A 13,093-nucleotide genomic window follows, 5' to 3' on the forward strand; every position below is an offset into this window, starting at 1 on the left:
TACCAGTGAGGTACAGTATAGAGTATTATCAGTGAGGTACAGTATATAGTATTAACAGTGAGGTACAGTATATAGTATTAACAGTGAGGTACATTATTACCAGTGAGGTGCAATATAGAGTGTTACCAGGGAGGTACAGTATATAGTAATACCAGTGAGGTACAGTATAGAGAGTATTACCAGTAAGGTACAGTATATAGTATTACATGTGAGGTACAGTATAGTGTATTATCAGTGAGGTACAGTATAGAGTATTACCAGTGAGGTACAGTAGAGTATTATCAGTGAGGTACAGTATTACCAATGATGTACAGTATAGAGTATTACCAGTGAGGTACAGCATAGCATATTACCAGTGAGGTACAGAGTTAGCAGTGAGGGACAGTATAGAGTATTACCAGTGAGGTACATAATTACCAGTGAGGTACAGTATAGAGTATTACCAGTGAGGTACATTATAGGGTATAAACAGTGAGGTACAGTATATAGGAATAACAGTGAGGTACAGTATAGAGTATTATCAGTGAGGTACAGTATATAGTATTACCAGTGAGGTACAGTATAGAGTATTACCAGTGAAGTACATTATTACCAGTGAGGTGCAATATAGAGAATTACCAGTGAGGTACAGTATAGAGTATTACCAGTGAGGTACAGTATAGAGTATTACCAGTGAGGTACAGTATAGGGTATTACCAGTGAGGTACAGTATTACTAGTGAGGTACAGTATAGAGTGTTACCAGTGAGGTACATTATAGGGTATTACCAGTGAGGTACAGTATATAGTAATACCAGTGAGGTACAGTATAGAGTATTATCAGTGAGGTACAGTATATAGTATTAACAGTGAGGTACATTATTACCAGTGAGGTGCAATATAGAGTATTACCAGGGAGGTACAGTATAGAGTATTACCAGTAAGGTAGAGTATAGAGTATTACCAGTGTGGTACATTATTACCAGTGAGGTACAGTATAGAGTATTACCAATTAGGTACATTATTGCCAGTGAGGTGCAATATAGAGTATTACCAGTGAGGTACAGTATAGAGTATTACCAGTGAGGTATAGTAGAGAGTATTATCAGTGAGGTACAGTAGAGAGTACTACCAGTGAGGTACAGTAGAGAGTATCACAGGTCAGGTACAGTATTACCAGTGAGGTACAGTATAGAGCAGGCCTGGCCAACCTGTGGCTCTCCAGCTGTTGTAAAACAACAAGTCCCATCATGCTTTGCCTCAGTTTTGCTATTAGGGAATGCTAAAACTGTGGCAGGGCATGCTGGGATGTGTAGTTTCACTACATCTGGAGAGCCACAGGTTGGCCAGGCCTGGTATAGAGTATTACCAGTGAGGTACAGTATAGAGTAATACCAGTGAGGTACAGTATTACCAGTGAGGTACAGTAGAGAGTATTACCAGTAAGGTACAGTATAGAGTATTACCAGTAAGGTACAGTATTACCAGTGAGGTACAGTAGAGAATATTATCAGTGAGGTACAGTAGAGATTATTACCAGTAAGGTACAGTAGAGAGTATTACCAGTAAGGTACAGTATTACCAGTGAGGTACAGTATAGAGTATAACCAGTGAGGTACAGTAGAGAGTATTATCAGTGAGGTACAGTACAGAGTATTACCAGTAAGGTACAGTATTACCAGTGAGGTACAGTAGAGAGTATTACCAGTGAGGTACAGTAGAGAGTATTACCAGTGAGGTGCAATATAGAGTATTACCAGTGAGGTACAGTATTACCAGTGTGGTACAGTAGAGAGTATTATCAGTGAGGTACAGTAGAGAGTACTACCAGTGAGGTACAGTAGAGAGTATTACCAGTGAGGTACAGTAGAGAGTATTACCAGTGAGGTACAGTAGAGAGTATTACCAGTGAGGTACATTATAGGGTATTACTAGTGAGGTACAGTATATAGTAATACCAGTGAGGTACAGTATAGAGTATTATCAGTGAGGTACAGTATATAGTATTACCAGTAAGGTACAGTATATAGTATTACCAGTGAGGTACAGTGTTACCAGTGAGGTACATTATACTGTACCTCACTGGTAATACTCTATAATGTACCTCACTGGTAATACTGTACCTCACTGGTAATACTCTATAATGTACCTCACTGGTAATACTGTACCTCACTGGTAATACTCTATAATGTACCTCACTGGTAATACTCTATACAGTATTACCAGTGAGGTACAGTATAGAGAGTATTACCAGTAAGGTACAGTATATAGTATTACATGTGAGGTACAGTATAGTGTATTATCAGTGAGGTACAGTATAGAGTATTACCAGTGAGGTACAGTAGAGTATTATCAGTGAGGTACAGTATTACCAATGATGTACAGTATAGAGTATTGCCAGTGAGGTACAGCATAGCATATTACCAGTGAGGTACAGAGTTAGCAGTGAGGGACAGTATAGAGTATTACCAGTGAGGTACAGAATTACCAGTGAGGTACAGTATAGAGTATTACCAGTGAGGTACATTATAGGGTATAAACAGTGAGGTACAGTATATAGGAATAACAGTGAGGTACAGTATAGAGTATTATCAGTGAGGTACAGTATATAGTATTACCAGTGAGGTACAGTATAGAGTATTACCAGTGAAGTACATTATTACCAGTGAGGTGCAATATAGAGAATTACCAGTGAGGTACAGTATAGAGTATTACCAGTGAGGTACAGTATAGAGTATTACCAGTGAGGTACAGTATAGGGTATTACCAGTGAGGTACAGTATTACTAGTGAGGTACAGTATAGAGTATTACCAGTGAGGTACAGTATTACCAGTGAGGTACAGTATAGAGTATTACCAATGAGGTACATTATTACCAGTGAGGTGCAATATAGAGTATTACCAGTGAGGTATAGTATAGAGTATTATCAGTGAGGTACATTATTACCAGTGAGGTACATTATAGGGTATTACCAGTGAGGTACAGTGTATAGCAATACCAGTGAGGTACAGTACAGAGTATTATCAGTGAGGTACAGTATATTGTATTACCAGTAAGGTACAGTATATAGTATTACCATTGAGGTACAGTGTTACCAGTGAGGTACATTATACTGTACCTCACTGGTAATACTCTATACTGTACCTCACTGGTAATACTGTACCTCACTGGTAATACTCTATAGAGTATTACCAGTGAGGTACAGTATAGAGAGTATTACCAGTGAGGTACAGTATATAGTATTACCTGTGAGGTACAGTATTACCTGTGAGGTACAGTATAGTGTATTACCAGTGAGGTACATTACCAGTGAGGTACAGTATAGAGTATTACCAGTGAGGTAAAGTAGAGTATTACCAGTGAGGTACAGTATAGCGTATTACCAGAGAAGTACAGAATTACCAGTGAGGTACAGTATAGAGTGTTACCAGTGAGGTACATTATAGGGTATTACCAGTGAGGTACAGTATATAGTAATACCAGTGAGGTACAGTATAGAGTATTATCAGTGAGGTACAGTATATAGTATTAACAGTGAGGTACAGTATATAGTATTAACAGTGAGGTACATTATTAACAGTGAGGTGCAATATAGAGTATTACAAGGGAGGTACAGTATAGAGTATTACCAGTGAGGTAGAGTATAGAGTATTACCAGTGTGGTACATTATTACCAGTGAGGTACAGTATAGAGTATTACCAATTAGGTACATTATTACCAGTGAGGTGCAATATAGAGTACTACCAGCGAGGTACAGTACAGAGTACTACCAGCGAGGTACAGTACAGAGTACTACCAGCGAGGTACAGTACAGAGTACTACCAGCGAGGTACAGTACAGAGTACTACCAGCGAGGTACAGTACAGAGTACTACCAGCGAGGTACAGTACAGAGTACTACCAGCGAGGTACAGTACAGAGTACTACCAGCGAGGTACAGTACAGAGTACTACCAGCGAGGTACAGTACAGAGTACTACCAGCGAGGTACAGTACAGAGTACTACCAGCGAGGTACAGTACAGAGTACTACCAGCTAGGTACAGTACAGAGTACTAAAAGTGAGGTACAGTACAGAGTACTACCAGTGAGGTACAGTACAGAGTACTACCAGTGAGGTACAGTACAGAGTATTACCAGTGAGGTACATTATAGAGTATTACCAGTGAGGTACAGTATATAGTAATACCAGCGAGGTACAGTATAGAGTATTATCAGTGAGGAACAGTATATAGTAGTATTACAAGTGAGGTACAGTATATAGTATTATCAGTTAAGTACAGTATAGAGTATTACCTGCAAAGTACAGTATAGAATATTACCAGCGAAGTACAGTATAGGGTATTACCAGTGAGGTACATTATTACCAGTGAGGTACAGTAGTATAAAGTGTTATCAGTGAGGTACAGTAGAGAGTATTACCAGTGAGGTACATTATAGGGTATAACCAGTAAGGTACAGTATATAGTAAAACCATTGAGGTACAGTATACAGTAGTATTATCAGTGAGGTATAGTATATAGTAGTATTACCAGTGAGGTACAGTAGAGAGTACTACCAGTGAGGCACAGTAGAGAGTACTACCAGTGAGGTAAAGTAGAGAGTATTATTAGCAAAGAACAGTATAGAGTATTACCAGCTAGGTACAGTATAGGGAATTACCAGTGAGGTACAGTATAGGATATTACCAGTGAGGTACAGTATAGGCTATTACCAGTGAGGTACAGTATTACCAGTGAGGTACTGTATAAAGTATTACCAGTAAGGCACAGTATTACCAGTATAGAGTATTACCAGTGAGGTACAGTATTAACAGTGAGGCACAGTATATGGTATTACCAGTGAGGTACAGTATAGAGTTACCAGTGAGGTACAGTATAGAGTATTACCAGTGAGGTACAGTAGAGTATTATCAGTGAGGTACAGTATTACCAATGAGGTACAGTATAGAGTATTACCAGTGAGGTACAGCATAGCATATTACCAGTGAGGTACAGAGTTAGCAGTGAGGTACAGTATAGAGTATTACCAGTGAGGTACAGAATTACCAGTGTGGTACAGTATAGAGTATTACCAGTGAGGTACATTATAGGGTATTAACAGTGAGGTACAGTATATAGGAATAACAGTGAGGTACAGTATAGAGTATTATCAGTGAGGTATAGTATATAGTATTACCAGTGAGGTACAGTATAGAGTATTACCAGTGAGGTACATTATTACCAGTGAGGTGCAATATAGAGTATTACCAGTAAGGTACAGTATATAGTAATACCAGTGAGGTACAGTATAGAGTATTACCAGTGAGGTACAGTATAGGGTATTACCAGTGAGGTACAGTATAGAGTATTACCAGAGAGGTACAGTATTACCAGTGAGGTACAGTATAGAGTATTACCAATGAGGTACATTATTACCAGTGAGGTGCAATATAGAGTATTACCAGTGAGGTACAGTATAGAGTATTATCAGTGAGGTACAGTATTACCAGTGAGGTACATTATAGGGTATTACCAGTGAGGTACAGTATATAGTAATACCAGTGAGGTACAGTATATAGAATTACCAGTAAGGTACAGTATATAGTATTACCAGTGAGGTACAGTGTTACCAGTGAGGTACATTATACTGTACCTCACTGGTAATACTCTATAATGTACCTCACTGGTAATACTGTACCTCACTGGTAATACTCTATAATGTACCTCACTGGTAATACTCTATAGAGTATTACCAGTGAGGTACAGTATAGAGAGTATTACCAGTGAGGTACAGTATATAGTATTACCTGTGAGGTACAGTTTTACCTGTGAGGTACAGTATAGTGTATTACCAGTGAGGTACATTACCAGTGAGGTACAGTATAGAGTATTACCAGTGAGGTACAGTAGAGTATTATCAGTGAGGTACAGTATAGAGTATTACCAGTGAGGTACAGCATAGCATATTACCAGTGAGGTACAGAGTTAGCAGTGAGGTACAGTACAGAGTATTACCAGTGAGGTACAGAATTACCAGTGAGGTACAGTATAGAGTATTACCAGTGAGGTACATTATAGGGTATTAACAATGAGGTACAGTATATAGGAATAACAGTGAGGTACAGTATAGAGTATTATCAGTGAGGTACAGTATATAGTATTACCAGTGAGGTACAGTATAGAGTATTACCAGTGAAGTACATTATTACCAGTGAGGTGCAATATAGAGAATTACCAGTGAGGTACAGTATAGAGTATTACCAGTGAGGTACAGTATAGAGTATTACCAGTGAGGTACAGTATAGGGTATTACCAGTGAGGTACAGTATTACTAGAGAGGTACAGTATAGAGTATTACCAGTGAGGTACAGTATTACCAGTAAGGTACAGTATATAGTATTACCAGTGAGGTACAGTGTTACCAGTGAGGTACATTATAATGTACCTCACTGGTAATACTCTATAATGTACCTCACTGGTAATACTGTACCTCACTGGTAATACTCTATAATGTACCTCACTGGTAATACTCTATAGAGTATTACCAGTAAGGTACTGTATAGAGAGTATTACCAGTGAGGTACAGTATATAGTATTACGTGTGAGGTACAGTATTACCTGTGAGGTACAGTATAGTGTATTACCAGTGAGGTACATTACCAGTGAGGTACAGTATAGAGTATTACCAGTGAGGTACAGTAGAGAGTATTACCAGTGAGGTACAGTATAGAGTATAACCAGTGAGGTACAGTAGAGAGTATTACCAGTAAGGTACAGTATTACCAGTGAGGTACAGTAGAGAGTATTATCAGTGAGGTACAGTAGAGATTATTACCTGTAAGGTACAGTAGAGAGTATTACCAGTGAGGTACAGTATTACCAGTGAGGTAAAGTATAGAGTATTACCAATTAGGTACATTATTACCAGTGAGGTGCAATATAGAGTATTACCAGTGAGGTACAGTATAGAGTATTATCAGTGAGGTACAGTATTACCAGTGAGGTACATTATAGGGTATTACCAGTGAGGTACAGTATATAGTGATACCAGTGAGGTACAGTATAGAGTATTATCAGTGAGGTACAGTATATAGTATTACCAGTAAGGTACAGTATATATTATTACCAGTGAGGTACAGTGTTACCAGTGAGGTACATTATACTGTACCTCACTGGTAATACTCTATAATGTACCTCACTGGTAATACTGTACCTCACTGGTAAGACTCTATAATGTACCTCACTGGTAATACTCTATAGAGTATTACCAGTGAGGTACAGTATAGAGAGTATTACCAGTGAGGTACAGTATATAGTATTACCTGTGAGGTACAGTATTACCTGTGAGGTACAGTATAGTGTATTACCAGTGAGGTACATTACCAGTGAGGTACAGTATAGAGTATTACCAGTGAGGTAAAGTAGAGTATTACCAGTGAGGTACAGTATAGCGTATTACCAGAGAAGTACAGAATTACCAGTGAGGTACAGTATAGAGTGTTACCAGTGAGGTACATTATAGGGTATTACCAGTGAGGTACAGTATATAGTAATACCAGTGAGGTACAGTATAGAGTATTATCAGTGAGGTACAGTATATAGTATTAACAGTGAGGTACAGTATATAGTATTAACAGTGAGGTACATTATTACCAGTGAGGTGCAATATAGAGTGTTACCAGGGAGGTACAGTATAGAGTATTACCAGTGAGGTACAGTATAGAGTATTACCAGTGTGGTACATTATTACCAGTGAGGTACAGTATAGAGTATTACCAATTAGGTACATTATTGTCAGTGAGGTGCAATATAGAGTATTACCAGTGAGGTACAGTATAGAGTATTACCAGTGAGGTACGGTATTACCAGTGAGGTATAGTAGAGAGTATTATCAGTGAGGCACAGTAGAGAGTATTACCAGTGAGGTACAGTATTACCAGTGAGGTACAGTAGAGAGTATTATCAGTGAGGAACAGTAGAGAGTACTACCAGTGAGGTACAGTAGAGAGTATCACCGGTGAGGTACAGTATTACCAGTGAGGTACAGTATAGAGTATTACCAGTGAGGTACAGTATAGAGTATAACCAGTGAGGTACAGTGGAGAGTATTACCAGTAAGGTACAGTATAGAGTATTACCAGTAAGGTACAGTATTACCAGTGAGGTACAGTAGAGCGTATTATCAGTGAGGTACAGTAGAGATCATTACCAGTAAGGTACAGTAGAGAGTATTACCAGTGAGGTACAGTATTACCAGTGAGGTACAGTATAGAGTATTACCAATTAGGTACATTATTACCAGTGAGGTGCAATATAGAGTATTACCAGTGAGGTACAGTATAGAGTATTATCAGTGAGGTACAGTATATAGTATTACCAGTAAGGTACAGTATATAGTATTACCAGTGAGGTACAGTGTTACCAGTGAGGTACATTATACTGTACCTCACTGGTAATACTCTATAATGTACCTCACTGGTCATACTGTACCTCACTGGTAATACTCTATAGAGTATTACCAGTGAGGTACAGTGTAGAGAGTATTACCAGTGAGGTACAGTATATAGTATTACCTGTGAGGTACAGTATTACCTGTGAGGTACAGTATAGTGTATTACCAGTGAGGTACATTACCAGTGAGGTACAGTATAGAGTATTACCAGTGAGGTAAAGTAGAGTATTACCAGTGAGGTACAGTATAGCGTATTACCAGAGAAGTACAGAATTACCAGTGAAGTACAGTATAGAGTGTTACCAGTGAGGTACATTATAGGGTATTACCAGTGAGGTACAGTATATAGTAATACCAGTGAGGTACAGTATAGAGTATTATCAGTGAGGTACAGTATATAGTATTAACAGTGAGGTACATTATTACCAGTGAGGTGCAATATAGAGTATTACCAGGGAGGTACAGTATAGAGTATTACCAGTAAGGTAGAGTATAGAGTATTACCAGTGTGGTACATTATTACCAGTGAGGTACAGTATAGAGTATTACCAATTAGGTACATTATTGCCAGTGAGGTGCAATATAGAGTATTACCAGTGAGGTACAGTATAGAGTATTACCAGTGAGGTATAGTAGAGAGTATTATCAGTGAGGTACAGTAGAGAGTACTACCAGTGAGGTACAGTAGAGAGTATCACAGGTCAGGTACAGTATTACCAGTGAGGTACAGTATAGAGCAGGCCTGGCCAACCTGTGGCTCTCCAGCTGTTGTAAAACAACAAGTCCCATCATGCTTTGCCTCAGTTTTGCTATTAGGGAATGCTAAAACTGTGGCAGGGCATGCTGGGATGTGTAGTTTCACTACATCTGGAGAGCCACAGGTTGGCCAGGCCTGGTATAGAGTATTACCAGTGAGGTACAGTATAGAGTAATACCAGTGAGGTACAGTATTACCAGTGAGGTACAGTAGAGAGTATTACCAGTAAGGTACAGTATAGAGTATTACCAGTAAGGTACAGTATTACCAGTGAGGTACAGTAGAGAATATTATCAGTGAGGTACAGTAGAGATTATTACCAGTAAGGTACAGTAGAGAGTATTACCAGTAAGGTACAGTATTACCAGTGAGGTACAGTATAGAGTATAACCAGTGAGGTACAGTAGAGAGTATTATCAGTGAGGTACAGTACAGAGTATTACCAGTAAGGTACAGTATTACCAGTGAGGTACAGTAGAGAGTATTACCAGTGAGGTACAGTAGAGAGTATTACCAGTGAGGTGCAATATAGAGTATTACCAGTGAGGTACAGTATTACCAGTGTGGTACAGTAGAGAGTATTATCAGTGAGGTACAGTAGAGAGTACTACCAGTGAGGTACAGTAGAGAGTATTACCAGTGAGGTACAGTAGAGAGTATTACCAGTGAGGTACAGTAGAGAGTATTATCAGTGAGGTACAGTATTACCAGTGAGGTACATTATAGGGTATTACTAGTGAGGTACAGTATATAGTAATACCAGTGAGGTACAGTATAGAGTATTATCAGTGAGGTACAGTATATAGTATTACCAGTAAGGTACAGTATATAGTATTACCAGTGAGGTACAGTGTTACCAGTGAGGTACATTATACTGTACCCGGTAATACTCTATAATGTACCTCACTGGTAATACTGTACCTCACTGGTAATACTCTATAATGTACCTCACTGGTAATACTGTACCTCACTGGTAATACTCTATAATGTACCTCACTGGTAATACTCTATACAGTATTACCAGTGAGGTACAGTATAGAGAGTATTACCAGTAAGGTACAGTATATAGTATTACATGTGAGGTACAGTATAGTGTATTATCAGTGAGGTACAGTATAGAGTATTACCAGTGAGGTACAGTAGAGTATTATCAGTGAGGTACAGTATTACCAATGATGTACAGTATAGAGTATTACCAGTGAGGTACAGCATAGCATATTACCAGTGAGGTACAGAGTTAGCAGTGAGGGACAGTATAGAGTATTACCAGTGAGGTACAGAATTACCAGTGAGGTACAGTATAGAGTATTACCAGTGAGGTACATTATAGGGTATAAACAGTGAGGTACAGTATATAGGAATAACAGTGAGGTACAGTATAGAGTATTATCAGTGAGGTACAGTATATAGTATTACCAGTGAGGTACAGTATAGAGTATTACCAGTGAAGTACATTATTACCAGTGAGGTGCAATATAGAGAATTACCAGTGAGGTACAGTATAGAGTATTACCAGTGAGGTACAGTATAGAGTATTACCAGTGAGGTACAGTATAGGGTATTACCAGTGAGGTACAGTATTACTAGTGAGGTACAGTATAGAGTATTACCAGTGAGGTACAGTATTACCAGTGAGGTACAGTATAGAGTATTACCAATGAGGTACATTATTACCAGTGAGGTGCAATATAGAGTATTACCAGTGAGGTATAGTATAGAGTATTATCAGTGAGGTACAGTATTACCAGTGAGGTACATTATAGGGTATTACCAGTGAGGTACAGTGTATAGCAATACCAGTGAGGTACAGTACAGAGTATTATCAGTGAGGTACAGTATATTGTATTACCAGTAAGGTACAGTATATAGTATTACCATTGAGGTACAGTGTTACCAGTGAGGTACATTATACTGTACCTCACTGGTAATACTCTATACTGTACCTCACTGGTAATACTGTACCTCACTGGTAATACTCTATAGAGTATTACCAGTGAGGTACAGTATAGAGAGTATTACCAGTGAGGTACAGTATATAGTATTACCTGTGAGGTACAGTATTACCTGTGAGGTACAGTATAGTGTATTACCAGTGAGGTACATTACCAGTGAGGTACAGTATAGAGTATTACCAGTGAGGTAAAGTAGAGTATTACCAGTGAGGTACAGTATAGCGTATTACCAGAGAAGTACAGAATTACCAGTGAGGTACAGTATAGAGTGTTACCAGTGAGGTACATTATAGGGTATTACCAGTGAGGTACAGTATATAGTAATACCAGTGAGGTACAGTATAGAGTATTATCAGTGAGGTACAGTATATAGTATTAACAGTGAGGTACAGTATATAGTATTAACAGTGAGGTACATTATTACCAGTGAGGTGCAATATAGAGTATTACCAGTGAGGTAGAGTATAGAGTATTACCAGTGTGGTACATTATTACCAGTGAGGTACAGTATAGAGTATTACCAATTAGGTACATTATTACCAGTGAGGTGCAATATAGAGTATTACCAGGGAGGTACAGTATAGAGTATTACCAGTGAAGTACAGTATTACCAGTGAGGTATAGTAGAGAGTATTATCAGTGAGGTACAGTAGAGAGTACTACCAGTGAGGTACAGTATCGAGTATTACCAGTGAGGTACAGTATTACCAGTGAGGTACAGTAGAGAGTATTATCAGTGAGGAACAGTAGAGAGTACTACCAGTGAGGTACAGTAGAGTATCACCGGTGAGGTACAGTATTACCAGTGAGGTACAGTATAGAGTATTACCAGTGAGGTACAGTAGAGAGTATTACCAGTGAGGTACAGTATAGAGTATAACCAGTGAGGTACAGTAGAGAGTATTACCAGTAAGGTACAGTAGAGAGTATTACCAGTAAGGTACAGTATTACCAGTGATGTACAGTAGAGAGTATCACCGGTGAGGTACAGTATTACCAGTGATGTACAGTAGAGAGTATTATCAGTGAGGTACAATAGAGAGTATCACCGGTGAGGTACAGTATTACCAGTGAGGTACAGTATAGAGTATTACCAGTGAGGTACAGTAGAGAGTATTACCAGTGAGGTACAGTATAGAGTATAACCAGTGAGGTACAGTAGAGAGTATTACCAGTGAGGTACAGTAGAGAGTATTACCAGTAAGGTACAGTAGAGAGTATTACCAGTGAGGTACAGTATTACCAGTGAGATACAGTATAGAGTATAACCAGTGAGGTACAGTATAGAGTATTACCAGTAAGGTACAGTATTACCAGTGAGGTACAGTAGAGAGTATTACCAGTGAGGTACAGTAGAGAGTATTACCAGTGAGGTACAGTAGAGAGTATTACCAGTGAGGTGCAATATAGAGTATTACCAGTGAGGTACAGTATAGAGTATTACCAGTGAGGTACAGTATTACCAGTGTGGTACAGTAGAGAGTATTACCAGTGAGGTGCAGTGTAGAGTATTACCAGTGAGGTACAGTATAGGGTATTACCAGTGAGGTACAATATAGAGTATTACCAGTGAGGTACAGTACACACATACTATTACTGAGTAAGATTTATGATACAGAGCATTATTATAATATTATTAGAAGAAGTTTGTTGCTTACCCCACTCAGGACACCAGTGCCCACAGAAAATGGGCTCGTATATAAACAAGTCTGCTAGTATGGTTCCCGTGTGTAGGAAAGTTCCTACCTGTAAGAAGCAGGGAATGGTGGCATCTAGTGGTGGAACTTGTGTACTGCATCAATTCCACCTTCTATTCTGGAGTCTATTTACTATGATTTTACGCCTTGTCAGATCTTGCAGGTTTTACTCTTTCCCTTCCTCCACCCTCCTAATCTTTATCACCCTAATTATCCATCTTTCCCAAAAAAAATCCTGTTATTGCTCCCTTTTGCCCTAGTCCCCTTATTCTTAGCT

At 38.8% G+C, this 13,093-nt stretch overlaps 1 protein-coding gene across 2 annotated transcripts in view; it reads right to left on the bottom strand.

Moving 5' to 3' along the window:
• The window catches only part of LCMT2 (leucine carboxyl methyltransferase 2), an 850,582-nt gene extending 837,726 nt beyond the window's left edge, over positions 1 to 12,856 (bottom strand). For both annotated transcript variants that reach the window (XM_063950787.1, XM_063950788.1), the window contains exon 1: positions 12,778 to 12,856. The gene's annotated coding sequence lies outside the window, so the exon portion shown is untranslated. The remainder of the gene's footprint in view (positions 1 to 12,777) is intronic.
• Positions 12,857 to 13,093: the final 237 nt, after the last annotated feature.

Source organism: Pseudophryne corroboree, chromosome 2 (assembly GCF_028390025.1).
Source record: "Pseudophryne corroboree isolate aPseCor3 chromosome 2, aPseCor3.hap2, whole genome shotgun sequence".
NCBI lineage: Eukaryota > Metazoa > Chordata > Amphibia > Anura > Myobatrachidae > Pseudophryne > Pseudophryne corroboree.